Below are 8255 nucleotides of genomic sequence, written 5' to 3' on the forward strand. Positions count from 1 at the left end.
CCTGGCATACCTTAAACTACTAATTGAAGAACTTCTGACAGAGATGACAAATGTATTTGGGGATGTCTTGACCCCTAAGTGTCATTACTTGATACATTATCCCCGATTAATGTTGATGTATGGACCCCTGCGACACCTATGGTGCATGCGTTACGAAAGTAAACATCAATATTTCAAGGAACTTGCGAAAGTTAACAGAAATTTCCGAAATGTCACACTGTCTTTATGTAGTAGGCATCAATTCAAGCAATGCTTTGAGTTTTCGTCAAACTTGATGTGTGCATTTGAGAGGTCATACAGTAAAAGTGTAAATACACCATTTACAGCACTGCCATTGGATTTGCAAAACACTTTGAAGGAGTATAATGCATTTCAATACGTTTCCTTTGAGGGTAAAGTACTTCAGCGTGTCAAAAATTTGAATGTAAATAATGTGAAATATGATGTTGAAGATGTTTTTGTTGTTGGCCATGTCCATGCTGAGGAAATCCCTCTGTTTTTTTAAGTTGAAATACATTCTCAATGTAGATACATGCTGGGTTTTATGTGGGAAAATTTTGTGTCCTCTGTCATTTGACAGCCATGTTCATGCATACACAGTAAAACTGGAGCATGACTGGACATTGTTAAGCCCAGGAGATGAGCTAGATTTCCATCCCCTGGATGTGTATTTTATTGACGATCGTCTATGTGTTGCCATTAAATACTTGGTTTAATAAATTACACTGAAGATTGTATACCTGTTGACTTGTGCATTTATTTCAGCAATATTACCACAGAAAAATTAATAAGTACATTTTTGTACCCTATTCATTTGTACCACTTAAGTACACTTCTGCACCTTAAAAGGACAGAAAAGTACCTCTTGAGGGTACCGCATGGTTATGGTGGTTTAAGGTACATTTCTGTCACAATGGGTACACAAATGTACCTTAAAGGGTACAAATGAATGGGGTACAAAAATGTACTTGCATAGGAAGGTACAGAATTGTTCTTCAATATGGTACTGCCGGTGCGACAAGCATTTGTACCGACTTAGGTACACAATGGTACCTTAATTTTTCTGTGTGTAGCCTACATTCATAAAAAAGGCTTATTCATAAAATATCCATCCAAATATTTCCATCTTAGAGGCTACTTTTAGCCTACTGAAACATCACGAACAGAGGTAACAGAGGGCCTAAAATTGAACTGTCTTTAGAAAAAATTCATAAACGATCGTTTTCAACAGCAGACTAAACAGACGCCAATGTCCAACTTAACTCATGTCAACAGGAGACGTCAACTGAAATAATAATAATAATAGGCCTAATAATAATAATAAAGATAGACGTCAACATATTCTGATTTACTTGTTAGGCTAATTATACACAATTTAAACCTGTTGCTATTTTAACCACCATGTTCTCAAGCGTTCTCAATGCGAACAATGCGGACGCGCCTTTGATGCACACAGCTGTTCAATGCGGGGTTGTACAGAAGACAGAAACAGCCGCAAGTCATCTTGTACTTGTAGCCTTGACCGGTATTTGTTTTTGATCAGGGTGAGAGCAGAAAACCCACATTCACACAGGTAAGTGGAGGTGAAGGGGATCAGGGCTCTCATGGCTTTGGCGGACACATGGGGAAACTCGCTCTCGACACTCAACCAGAATCGCGTAATCGGCATTTCCACCAGTCTCTGTTTCAAGTCCACATTTGAGCTGAGCTCAACAAGAGCCTCCTCCTCTTGTATGCTCAGATCATCTCGGACTGTGGGTGGGAATGAGAAGGGGTTTCTGACCCACTGGTTTCCCAGTGGCTCCTCTCCGAAATACTGTCCGAACTGGTCACGCAGCCCGCTCAGATGCGCGCTGATGACCTGTTTCACAGAGCTGAGCGGCAGCGCTGTCTTCTCCAGCGCATCCTCCAATGTTGGGAATATTTCAACAGAGTGTAGCGTTACCGGGTATTTATATACCTATTAAATATAAGGATTTATGAGATGTTCTTACAGTCTCAAATAAACCTTACCTCGAATTTAGGGGCACCACCAACCTAGGTTTTGACTTAATTTTAAGTCACAGTCAGGTCGGAAAACTGTTCGAAATCTTACGATCCTGGTGTTAAATTAATATTCAATTAATATTCAGTCTCATATCTCGCTACTTTCGTGAAGTTCTCGTTTGGTTGGACAGACATTACGTAAAGAAAGCATACGACACAATCTGTGATTATAACATATATATAGATATATGAGCTGTTTATTACAATGATATGATCTTAGACATGAACCTTTAAACAAACAGGAGATGCATTGAATATTGGTGATTATATAAAACACTTAGTGAATATAAAATAAAATATGGGGAATGGGGAGATACTGGATTTATTCAAATAGTTTGGGTTAGCTGACTATTTGAATCTAAATACTGTACTGACATTTCGGATTAATTTATCATTCTGTGAAAGCCTCGAGACATCCATCAAACCCACTTTAAGGTGAAAACGGGTCGGTCTTACTGTGCTGAAGTTCTGTTCAGTCGGTTCGGACCAATGGTAGCGGCCACGCGGGTCCGAGGGGATTTCTCTTCCGCTCTCTGGGCCTTCCTGGCTGTGGTGGCTGACTTTAGCGGACTTCTCAGTTGCTTCTTTCACCGGGAAACGGGGACGATGGTGTCGAGGGCTTTACTGTGGGATGATCAAATCCATCGTTGTGTCAGAGTTGGTCCGTTGCTGCTTTCTCTGATGAAGTGAACTTAAGTTCACAGAAGATTAATAAAAGGTTGCTTGGAGTTGGCTTTCTTGGTAGGAAAAGGTGATGATGGCGTGAAACAGCGGAGGTTGTGACGTGCGACGTAGAAGGACGTGGATAGCGAGGGACGAACACAAACACGTAAAACGTGCATCTTCAGAGTATTTCAATCTGTTTCTTTGTTCGGATCTTTCTCTCTCGTCTCCGGGGTCTCACTGGGTTCTGGAGGGTCTCCTCCGGTCGTCCGCTGCATCGTTATCCACACGTCCTTCCGCTCTCTCCTGAGATTATGGGAAAACTCCCAAACTCCGGCGAGCTCTTCTCTTCTGCTTAAACCATTTCTAAAAGTCTATGAGCAGCTGTTTTCTGCTCAAATCTTCTTCTGAAACTCTGGGTTGGAACCCTTCTGGAACAAGATCCAGGGCACAAGAGGGCAAGCGCAGGCGCCTGAAGCGAGCCAGAGCACACGAGCCGCAAGAAGGGGAGAAGGCAAGAGAGGCCTGTGTTTTCCGCGGTTCCGGGTTTTGACTCTCGGAGGCGGGGCTTACACTACTTTTTCAGCCAATGACATGCTTGAACTGTGTGCATGTCTCTGTAAGGTGATCTGTGCTAGGGGGATTTCTGGATTTAGACAAAGAACTTTGTGTTTCTCCATTACTCCCATCTCATAGAACATTTGTCTCGGTGATTCTGAAAACACCACATCTTGTTAAGATATGCAGATTAAAGATATAACATAGACTTGTAATATAAAGACATCAAAATAACACACATGATAAAGACAATTATGACTTTCAAAATTCAGATGAATATCTATGAAATCGTGACATATGAATATTGAATTACACAATGCTAATTTCTGTGTTAACAATGGGGACACTAAACAAATACCAAATAGATACCGAAGGGACATCGTTAGAAGTCACTAGCTGCATATATGGTCCATTTTACTGAGTCCTTTATATGTTCAACTAATCAACACTGCAGACCACTAGGGGGCAATGTGGTTCCATCAGGCAGGTTGGGCATTTTCCACCAAAATCAGTTCTTTGTCAATATTTAAGCCAGAATCGTACAAATTGTCTCTATATGCGTCTTGTGATCAAGCTGGAAACCTGAAAGAAATTGTACACGGTTATCAAACACATTTAATATAGTTTAAGATTTGACTAAAAGTGAGTCTTCTTAGTTCATGTGTAGCCATCTGGTCGGTTTGCTTGGTGAAAAGGGGTGTTAAAGTGTCAACTTTCGAGTTATGGTCTAGATAAGATAGTAAGTCTCCCACTTTTCCAAGAGTGAGTTCGACTCCCCAAAAGCTCTTAAGGGTGTTGTAAATTAGGCAGTTTCTGTCTCTTTTTCCTTTGTGGAAAGAAAATGAAGATCTGGTTTATATCCACATACGTAAACATCCCCCACAGGAATGTTGGTTTTGTCAAAGTTTGAAAAACTCTTAATCCACACGGCACTGTGACTGCTACAAGAGCCCCTTCCAATACGGGCACACCACACATCCAGCTTCTTCCTGAAGCTGGACACTTGGTCGTGTGCCGTATACACATTGCACTCTTTGCCCTGGAGAGAAGTATTCAGGGTGTTGATCCGCTCGAAAATGTCAGACAGATATGCCAACAACGCGAGCCAGTTCATGTCTTCCAGATATTTTGCGAGAGGGGAGTTAATCTTGGTTAGGAAGAGGTAGACTTCTTCTCGCAACTCGCAGAGCCTGGTGAGGACTTTTCCCCGAGAGAGCCACCTCACCTCGGAATGCAGGAGCAGTTGCTTGAATTGAGCGCCCATTTCATCGCACAGGATTTTAAACAGGCGTGCGTTTAAGGCTCGTGATTTAATTGTGTTCACAATTTTCACTGCATTATCCAGAACCGCACGCAATTCGTTGGGCATCGTTTTTGCTGCTAAAGCCTGGCGATGAATAATGCAGTGTTTCCAAACAGCGGCAGGGGCAGTGTTCGAATTACGGGGGGTACCGGGGGGGATTGAGACTTGATACCTCCCAAATGGGACTAAATTACACTTTTGGGGGGTACTGAAAAAATGTATCTATTATTAAAATCAGGTGTTGAAAATGTCTTGTTACTTAGTATTTTTCAATGTGTACTATGAATAACCAAATAAAATGCGTTTTAGAACACCCCTTCAATGGACTGTACCACCAGCGGGCGTTTCGCATGTTCGCAGGCAGCTCGCACATAGTCCAAAACATCGGCAGCACTGAGATGCAAGGTTTTGATGCCTGTTAAAATGATGTTTGAGATGCGAGCGCGTGGATTTAAGGTGTCAAGGTGGAGGTTTCCCGTGATTTGTTAAATGAAACTAACAAATCAGACTAATATTATTTCAACTTTAAAGCACTGAACTTACAAACACTCAAGACAGGTGACCGCCCTTCCCTTTCTCCCATGAGAAAAAAGTTAGCCTAGGAACATGCACAAGTAGTCTCAGTTCAAAGACAGAGGCAGACTGCTCTAATCCAGAATACACCAACCAACATACTTGATGTCAGAAAATAAAGTACAAGGCTTATCATGTGTTTAAAGCACAATTGGAATAATATCATTTAACTAAGTTAGAAGAAGGCAAATCGATAGTGTGACTCCACCAAGCAGGAAGTAAGGATAGCTGTGTCGAGCAAGGAGGCAAAAAGGATAGCATGCCCACAAAGAGGTAGGGAAAATGGGATTCCTTACCATATGTCCGCCGTGACAAATATAGGATTAATCATAATTTTGACTGTGTTTGAAGCCATTTCATGTAGCAGCTAGCAGTATACCATCACTACTAGCACCACGGGGCTGTCTGATAGCACTTTTTAATCTCAAGAAAAGCGCACACTGTTTACAGCGGACATTACAAGCTATGTTGAATTTGGCAGTTGTAGTCTGATAATTTACAGCTTGATTCTGTATGCGTCATTGTGTTCACTTTGCTGATTGACATTTCTTGATTGCGTCTCATGGGCACTACATAATGTAGGCTAGTTGCTAGTTTGCTAGTGGGCTTTTGGTAAGCCATACAGCTGTTTGAAGTTGGGTCGTTGCTAGGTTTAATATTTATGTATTATTCTGCATGTGTTGGTTCTGCTGCTGTGCTTGTTGCTAACTGGAAAGTTAGCAACGTCCTGCTGCAGCAACATGTGTGAGACAAACTTTGGCTAGGTGGTTGAACTTGATAGTGCTGCGTGCAGATTTGAGCTGAATTCACCTGCGCAGCGCGGATTTTGCAGGGTTGCCAGATGATTTCCAAACATGCTCAAACCCCGCCTGGAGGCACTAAATCTAGACTAAACCAGTCTAAACTGAATTCTATTTATTTCTATGGCCATAGAGCCATATACAGATACAGAAAAACTCGCCCAATACCCATTTTTACCCGCAGACGGTCATCCAAAACAGCCCAATCTGGCAACACGGAGTTTACGGAGACGAGTGCTTTGATGTGATCTTCCCGCGAACGTGGTCACTTGATTCATCTGAGGCTCTAGCAGGGAGTTTGCAAATGATAACGTATTGTTGTGTTTGCATATCATGATATTATCATGATTTTTTTTTGTGGGGGGGGGGGTGACGTCATCAATTGATCCGCAAAAAGTCCGACCCCCCCGAAGCCCGGTGGATAATTCGAACACTGGGCAGGGGCAACGGTCTGCACTTGTTTCACAAGACCGCTGTGACGGCCGGTCATGGCCCTTGCCCCATCCGTGCATATGCCACAACACCGACTCCACTCAAGGCCTTCGGCCTGGTAAAAATCATTCAGCGCCTTGAAAAGTTCATCTGCTGTTGTGCGGGCAGGGAGGGGAACGCAAAACAAAAAATCTTCGCGCACACTTTGCTCTTCGATAAACCTGACGTACACCATCAATTGAGCGCAGTGTGCAACGTCAGTGGACTCATCCAGTTGAATGGCGTGGATGGGGCTTTTGCGAACACTGTTCACCACCTGCTCTTTGACATCGTAAGCCATGTCGGATATTCGTCGCTGGATGGTGTTGTCAGACATTGGGATTGTGTCAAGTTTAGCTGCAGCTGCTTCTCCCAGCATCACTGAACACATATCTCTAGCTGCAGGGAGCAGAAATGTTTCTCCATCAGTATGGGGCTTGCCTGCCTTCGCTATATGGAGAGCAGCTCGATAAGATGCTTCAGTTGCCTTAGCGTTAGTGGTGCCAAACGAACGCATTACTGCTTTTTGTGATCTCAATTCATCAAGTATCCTCTCAAAAAACTCCAGTGGCTTGTCAACTAAAGTCGTGTGTTTCGTTTCTACATGACGGCGCAGTTTGCATGGCCGCATACTGTCATTTGCCAATGTCTCTTTACACACTACACATTACGGCAGAGGTGCGCTCTCAGAACCAGACCACGTAAACCCTAATTTTAAATATTCGGGATCGTATTTCCTACGTTTTTGGGGGGCTCCTCCCTTTCTGCTGACTTCTGTTGTGGTATCAGAAAACGATGCATTTTTCATTAGTCCTGCTTATTCACACACGGAAGCATGAACAATCAGTCTACTGAGATGTTGACAGAAACTGTTATATTTCTTCGCGCGTTTTCGCCGGCTCGCCGCGCCTCCCCTGCGTCTCTTTGGCGCCCCCCAGGGGAGGCGCGCCTCACCTATTGAAAACCACTGCTTTAGAGGGAGCTACAGAATTCGGGATTTTTCCTAAACAGCCTATTTAATATTCTACTTCCAAAATCCCATGAAAGTTCAAGCTAATATGACTAAAAAAAAGTTGCAGACGGCAGCTTTAAATCACTCGTACGCACGACTTAAGAACAAATCTGTGCGTACGAACGGTTCTTGCATGAGGCCCAATGGGAGGACATCGAAATAGCAATTCCTGAACAAATGGATGGAAGAACAGTGAGGGACCTATACAGGGACACATATTTCCTTTGATCCTTATCCTTGTGACCTTTGAGTTAGAACTTCTTTTCATAATTTAGCATTGACACAGTAGCAGTTTAAGTCAGAGCAAGTGTAAGAAGGCTAAATGAACAGAGATAATTAAGAATTTTCCAAACGTTAGGTCATGGCACCTCACTATGAATATAAATGCAGAAACAAATTTCTAACATAGTGTCTTCTAAACCATCAACTTGTGTTTTAGACCCAATCCCAACCAGACTGTTCAAGGAGGTTTTCCCCTTAATTGACACTTCCATATTGGATTTGATCAATCTGTCTTTGTTGACAGGATATGTACCTCAGACTTTTAAGGTTGCTGTAATAAAACCTTTACTTAAAAAACCTACTCTTGACTCAGAAGTGTTAGCTCATTATAGACCTATATCCATTCTCCCTTTTATGTCTAAAGTTCTTGAAAAAATAGTTGCAGCTCAGCTTTGTGATCATTTACACAGAAATAATCTGTTTGAAGAGTTTCAGACAGGATTCAGAGTGCATCATAGCACAGAAACTGCACTGCTGAAAGTTACCAATGATCTCCTCTTAGCCTCTGATAGCGGACTTGTGTAGTGCTTGTCCTGTTGGATCTCAG

General features: G+C 42.6%; 1 pseudogene; it reads right to left on the reverse strand.

Annotated features, from left to right (window-relative positions):
• Window positions 1–1407: 1407 nt before the first annotated feature.
• Window positions 1408–7222, reverse strand: LOC142379167 (zinc finger BED domain-containing protein 5-like; annotated as a pseudogene).
• Window positions 7223–8255: the final 1033 nt, after the last annotated feature.

This window comes from Odontesthes bonariensis, chromosome 4 (assembly GCF_027942865.1).
Source record: "Odontesthes bonariensis isolate fOdoBon6 chromosome 4, fOdoBon6.hap1, whole genome shotgun sequence".
NCBI lineage: Eukaryota > Metazoa > Chordata > Actinopteri > Atheriniformes > Atherinopsidae > Odontesthes > Odontesthes bonariensis.